Source organism: Portunus trituberculatus, chromosome 37 (genome assembly GCF_017591435.1).
Source record: "Portunus trituberculatus isolate SZX2019 chromosome 37, ASM1759143v1, whole genome shotgun sequence".
Classification (NCBI taxonomy): Eukaryota; Metazoa; Arthropoda; class Malacostraca; order Decapoda; family Portunidae; genus Portunus; species Portunus trituberculatus.
This window is the reverse complement of record NC_059291.1, coordinates 12,254,249-12,260,895: the sequence shown is the minus strand read 5'-3', so window position 1 is coordinate 12,260,895 and position 6,647 is coordinate 12,254,249. Positions and strand designations below refer to the sequence as shown.

General features: G+C 41.6%; 1 protein-coding gene and 1 long non-coding RNA gene across 4 annotated transcripts in view; one reads left to right on the top strand and one right to left on the bottom strand.

Moving 5' to 3' along the window:
- Window positions 1–1,225: 1,225 nt before the first annotated feature.
- LOC123514207 overlaps window positions 1,226–6,647 on the bottom strand; it is a 12,900-nt gene continuing 7,478 nt past the window's right edge. Inside the window, exon 2 of the long non-coding RNA XR_006677534.1 lies at window positions 1,226–1,387. This is a non-coding gene — a long non-coding RNA (uncharacterized LOC123514207). The remainder of the gene's footprint in view (window positions 1,388–6,647) is intronic.
- The window catches only part of LOC123514206 (tetratricopeptide repeat protein 39C-like), an 18,825-nt gene continuing 18,628 nt past the window's right edge, over window positions 6,451–6,647 (top strand). For all 3 annotated transcript variants that reach the window (XM_045271883.1, XM_045271884.1, XM_045271885.1), the window contains exon 1: window positions 6,451–6,647. This exon is cut by the window's right edge and continues 216 nt beyond it. The gene's annotated coding sequence lies outside the window, so the exon portion shown is untranslated.

Genomic DNA, 6,647 nt, shown 5'->3' with positions numbered 1-6,647 from the left:
ATTTTTATTATTCCTTTTCTCGGCAATGTTTTTGTATTTTAGAAGTTAGTTTCGATTGATAACGAGTCAGAATTTTTATAACATTCGTGTCCAGCTGCCTTTTTGGGAATCCTCATTTTCAAAATGATTTGCGTAACGAATAAATGTGACGTCATCAAGGAGGCCGACCCCACCCCGGCTGGCTCCAGGCCCGAGGGTGTGTGGGCCGATACCTGGCTCCAGTGTGTGTGTGTGTGTGTGTGTGTGTGTGTGTGTGTGTGTGTGTGTGTGTGTGTGTGTGTGTGTGTGTGTGTGTGTGTCGTGTATGTGGGTACAGTACCGTTAAGGCTGGTACCGGTATTACTTGCCCACCACTAGCAGTTAGCCAGTTTCGCAGTTTCCGTTGGCAGCGTTAGCATCATATCAGCCAGCCGTCTCCCTGACACACACACACACAGGTTGTACTACGTCACAGCAGGCTGCGGCAAGGCGGGGGCAGCTGCCTTCACACCTTGTGATGCCTAATAAATAAAGACGGGTAGAGACGTTACCCACAATAAAAAAAAAAAAAAACACAGAGAGAGAGAGAGAGAGAGATGGAGGGTGGGGGTGACGGACATGATCTCTCTCTCTCTCTCTCTCTCTCTCTCTCTCTCTCTCTCTCTCTCTCTCTCTCTCATCAATGGGGAGATTGGAAGGAAAGTGAAGGAGCGAAAAGGAGGCAACTCTATTGGTCGAAGTGGAATAAAACAGGGTCAAGTAATATGACATGACCTTTAGAAAAGAGAGAGAGAGAGAGAGAGAGAGAGAGAGAGAGAGAGAGAGAGAGAGAGAGAGAGAGAGAGAGAGAGGGAATGAGAGGGAAGTGGATGGAGGAGGGGTAAGGAGTTAAAGGAAGAAGAGAGGAGGAGGAGGAGTAAGGAGGTAGAGGCAGGGAGGGTGGAGACCCGTGACGCTGAGCCCCGCTATGATAAGCTTCTGGCATTCTATATCCATTATACTATTATTTTTCTCTATTTTAGTTATATCAAGAAAGAAATTATCTGCTAATGTCAACTATAAGTGCATGCACATAATTCACATTCTCATATTATAATAACATTGACAGTCAAGTGAAACATGGTCTCATGATATACGGCCTACCTTGTACAGAAGAAGTTAAAAACCTCAGTCTTACTACACCAAGAGATTAGTTTTCTTACACGATTCTCTCCCTTACGTTAAGTTAGGTTAGTGAAAAGTAATCATTTCGTACTCGGTTTACTCGGTTTCACAGTGTAATCAATACCGAAATACTCGGTTTGCAGAAAGTACTCGGTTCGCCCATCACTATCCTGAGCTGGGGTGAGGCCGCCACTGCTGCAGAGCGTAAGAATGACATCTCTTCAGTTCTGGCCATAGTTCCCGTCTGAAAAAGAAAATGAAATATAAACCCCCGAGGATTGTTTTTTTGTACTCTGGGGGTCACCGGGGTGGCCACGTAACCCCAGCCCTGCAATGGTCACGTGACCACAGCCCCGCCAATAGGGATACACACGAAGAATAGATAAAAGCTAATTTGAGCCAATATATATATATATATATATATATATATATATATATATATATATATATATATATATATATATATATATATAGTATATATATATATATATATATATATATATATATATATATATATATATATATATATATATATATATATATATATATATATATATATATATATATATATATATATATATATATATATATATATATATATATATATATATATCATCAAGGCCATACACTGTGCCATTATTTCATGCCGATACAACATGAATTCACTGCACCTCACACCTCTCTCTCTCTCTCTCTCTCTCTCTCTCTCTCTCTCTCTCTCTCTCTCTCTCTCTCTCTCTCTCTCTCTAATTCATCCTCCCCTTTCTCTTTCTTACATATATATTATGTGGCCACTATTTTTCAAAGTCAAGAGAGTCAAAGTTCACAGAGATGAGAAACCTTTTTCCTAAGAGTTTTTATGCTATTGATAGCTAGTAGATATCATGTCAATCTGTCAATAGAACCTTCAAATTACCTTTAAAAAACGTATGACAGAAACAAGAATCTTTTGGAAATATATGTTATGTGGCCACTATTTTTCAATGTCCAGAGAGATGATAAAATTTCCATAGCAGGGTTTTAAGTATTAATAAGGTAGAAATCATGTTAATATGTCAATGGAACCATGAAACTACCCTTAAAAACTGTGTAACTGAAACAAGAGTCACCATCGCTGCTTTCCAAAGGCTCCAGTTGAAGATAATCGTGTTTTGGAGTATTTCTTTATGATTCTGGTGATAGACTAACAAGAATTCTAGTATATTAAAAGGTGAAAGTGCCTTGAAAACCCGGATAGTTGTCTCTGTGGCCTCACAAAATTATTGTAGTGAGAAGAGAAGGGGTTTCTGAACACGGGGGAGGGGAACAAGTAACCATAGTGTTAGTAGTAGTAGTAGTAGTAGTAGTAGTAGTAGTAGTAGTAGTAGTAGTAGTAGTAGTAACATCCCTTTAACGCCCTCAGGCATCCTGGTCGAAGAGGCCAAGAAATCTAGGCACGTGGCCATAATGGTAACCTCTCGCGGCGGTCACACAGGGTCCATGGAAGGCATTATCCCAACCAACACCTACTACAGCGACAGACTTTACAAGCAACTCGTCTCCTCAGTCTTCTCCAACCTCGAGCAGCTTGGGCACGTGACGGACGAGGCTCAGAAGTACGCGACGGAGGGTGTGTGTAGCGGTGCGGGGGTGAGCGGTGACGGGGAGGGGTCAGCATCGTCAGTAGCAGGGGTGTCAGGGTTACCTCAGGCGTCTTCATAATATCACGCTCCTGTTATGCTCTTAGTGGTGTTGTTAGTGGTATTATTATTATTATTATTATTATTATTATTATTATTATTATTGGTTATTGTTGATGTTATCGTTATTAGCATTGCTGTTGTTTTTATTGTTGTTAATGATATTATGACTGTTACTAAATCATTGTTATTTATACTGTTAGTTGAAAATGCATTCTTTTAAATAAATAATAATAATAATAGTAACAATAATTATAATGATAATGATAATCAGTGAACAAAAGTCAGAGAGGGATGGAAAACAGGAAAATTTAAATTAAGGATGTTCATGGTAAGGAAATGATGATGTTTTTCCATCCTTGAGCCAACCTGATACAATGAAGATAACAGAATGATGACAGGAGGCCATTATCGGTGCCTTACGGCGTAGTTAAAACCAGTACAACGAAAACAAGTATACGTACGTTCGTGCACAAACAGTTATGATAGTTACTGCGTCACGGTGTATCGTGTATCGTATCAAAGTAAAAGAAAAGGATGTGGGTGATACTCAAGTCCATTACTGTGCTGTTTTCTGATGAACCGGAAATCGCAAAGCTTATGCACACATATATGTTGTACAGTCTTTGTATAGATATCATTACGTTAACATTTGGTATATCAGGTGTTGAACTCTTAAGCGTAAGATACAGTACTGTTAGTCACGTTATTAACCCCTTCAGTACTGGGACACACTTCTACTATGAGTTTGGGCATGATGAGACAAGTTTATTTGCATTAGGGGGAGTGTATAGAAATTACAAGATTAATGGTCCAGAGGATTCACTATTCAAATCACCAACATGAGTTTCTGAAGCTTCAATCAACAAACAGTAACCAGAGAATACATATGCAAACGCGTCGTTGTACTGAAGGGGTTGAGATGATTATGATTGTGATTTAGTAATAGATAGGAAGGCACCGGTTCTCATAGTGGTAGACCAGAGGAATAGAGTCGTTCATCAGGCTGTTAGTGGTGGGCCATTAGGGAGCTTTAAAAGGTCACACAAATGGATGGATGAAGGTGAGGTGGGCGGAAACTAGCGGGCATTCCTACAGGAACTGCCACGTGTACACCTCATGGCTTCTTGCAGCTTCCCTTCTTTCACCGAGTGTTTATTTCAAGAGCCACATTAGTTAAATTATAAAAACTCCCATTATTCTGTCATATTTTCATGTTAAAGTTGTGTTTTAAAAACTATTTAGATTATTATTGATTTGCGATGTATATTTTATTGTGAAGTCACATGAAAGATTGTTATTGTTGTCTTCAGTAATATATAAACTGACCACCAACTAACACGCACTGTACTATACTAGTGTGCTACAGGAGAAGGTATTTGTTGTTTGTTACACCAATAACATGGAATATTCCCAAAGATTTTGTTGGCATTCTAATTACCCAAGTCTTGGGGTAAGACAGAGTAAGTCAAAACAATGGAGCTTCTCCGAGACCTTAATGTTCTCCTCTAATAGACCTCTGCATCACAGGTAATTATGTAGCTAGCTGGGTAAACATTTCCATTAACGTGTGTGTGTGTGTGTGTGTGTGTGTGTGTGTGTGTGTGTGTTCACCTAGCCAGTCTTTCCCATTACGGAGCGTAACATGGCTCATAACCGAGTTTCATGGTTTCATTGAGACCACAACATGATTCCACACATTAATAGAAAGCGACCCTGCTATGGATCGAGTTGATCATCCCGTGCCTTTGAAAATAGTGAACACACATACACATTAAAAGACTTGCCCATTTGCCTCACCGCTTCCTGGGCCTCGAACCCGGCCCTGCGTGCTTGTGAGTCGAGCGTCTAAGCCACGGGTACAATTCTGTACGCGGTGTGTGTGTGTGTGTGTGTCACTTGGGGCAATGTGTGTGTGTGTGTGTGTGTGGGCTTTGAGACAAGGGACGCCAAAAGTATCTTTAGCCCAGAGAATTGTCGTGAGAGAGAGAGAGAGAGAGAGAGAGAGAGATGGGAACAGTCTAAAGGTAATTTGATGGTTCTATTGACTTTCTATTGACAGATTGACATGATACCTACTATCAATAGCATAATACTCTTATGAAAAGGGTTTCTCATCTCTGTGAACTTTGAAAATTAGTGGTCACCTCACCTATACTTTTAAAAGATTCTTGTTTCAGTTATAGACGGGTTTTTAAGGGAGGATGAGGTAATGAGAGGAGGTAATGGCGCAGGAACATATACGGACACACGGATGAATTAAGTAACAGTTAAAGTGGTGGTCAGAAGTTATTTTCTTAACTCTTTACTTATGCTTCGCCACGTTTTCTTTTCTTCTAAGGATAATTCTGAAACACTTCTGCGCCACACGCCCCACACTTTAATTAGTACATTTTAAAGACTCTTGTCGCAGTGAAATCTACATGTGTTTGGAAAGATGTCTTAACGTGTCTTTAGTGACAGATTAAAGAAGATTATTTATGTTATCAGGAGGTGAAACAATCTTGAGACTGAAATAATCTTTGTGACCTTTGAAAATAGTCACGAATAAATTAGCAGAGTGCTCTTAAATATTGACAAAGTCCCGCTGATGTGACAACGACTTCATTTTTACTGTGCTGTTTGTTTTCCTTAGTCTTCAGTCGTCTCATTTGATATCCTTGTGAAACATGAATACACTGTTGATGTATTTTTAATAGATCAGAGAGAGGACTTCAAGAGAGGAAAAGGCTAAGTTGTGGGCATACTAAAAGCTTACTCAACCTGGGCGCCAAGGATGCATCGGTGTGGTGGTTGTGGTGGTGTTGTGGTTAATAAGACTGCGTTGTGGTGTAGTTTGGTGGCCTGATGGTGGTGACAGCGATTGTGGTGGTGTCTGGTGGGAGTGGAGGTAGTTGTAGTGCTGGTATGTTGTGGTGGTGGTGGTAGTGGTGTGATAGTATTGTATTGTATGGTATGGTATGGTGGTGGTGGTGGTGGTGTTAACGCTACACGTCCACAAAGTATATTGATGTGTGTGTGTGTGTGTGTGTGTGTGTGTGTGTGTGTGTGTGTGTGTGTGTTATTCACCACGGTCGTCTGCTGGTCACCCAGCCAGTCTTTCCCCTACGGAAAAAGCTCAGAGCTCGTGGTGACCGATCATCAGGTAGGACTGAGACCACACCACACTCCACACACCGGGAAAGCGAGGCCACAACCCCTCGAGTTACATCCCGTACCTATTTACTGCTAGGTGAACAGGGGCTACACATTACGAGACTTGCCCATTTGCCTCGCCTCTTTCCAGGACTCGAAACCGGACCCTCTCGATTGTGAGTCGAGCGTGCTAACCACTATGTGGTGTGTGTGTGTGTGTGTGTGTGTAACTCTCAACTCTTATTTACTCATCCATCCTTTCATCTCTAATTCCTCCTAATTCTGATATTTGATAGTATAGTCACACTGTATATTACACTGTAGACAATCTACTGTACGCACTCACTCACACACACACACACACACCGCCAGGAAGCGGCGAGACAAATGGGCAAGTCTCTTAATATGTAACCCCTGCTCACTTATAGCTGTAAGCAGGTAAGGGATATAACTCGAGGGGTTGTGGCCTCGCTTTCCCGATGCGTGGAGTGCGTTGTGGTCTCAGTCCTACCCGATGATCGGTCTATGAGCTCTGAGCTCGCTCCGTAATAGGGATGGTTGGGTGGGTGACTAGCAGACGACCGTGGTGAAAAAAATTAGTGGTAGTGCCGCAAGCGCGTCACACTCGCTGTGACACACGGTTCGCCGGTGGGAGAGTTTCGGCGGCGGTGTACAGCACCCTGCCCTGCA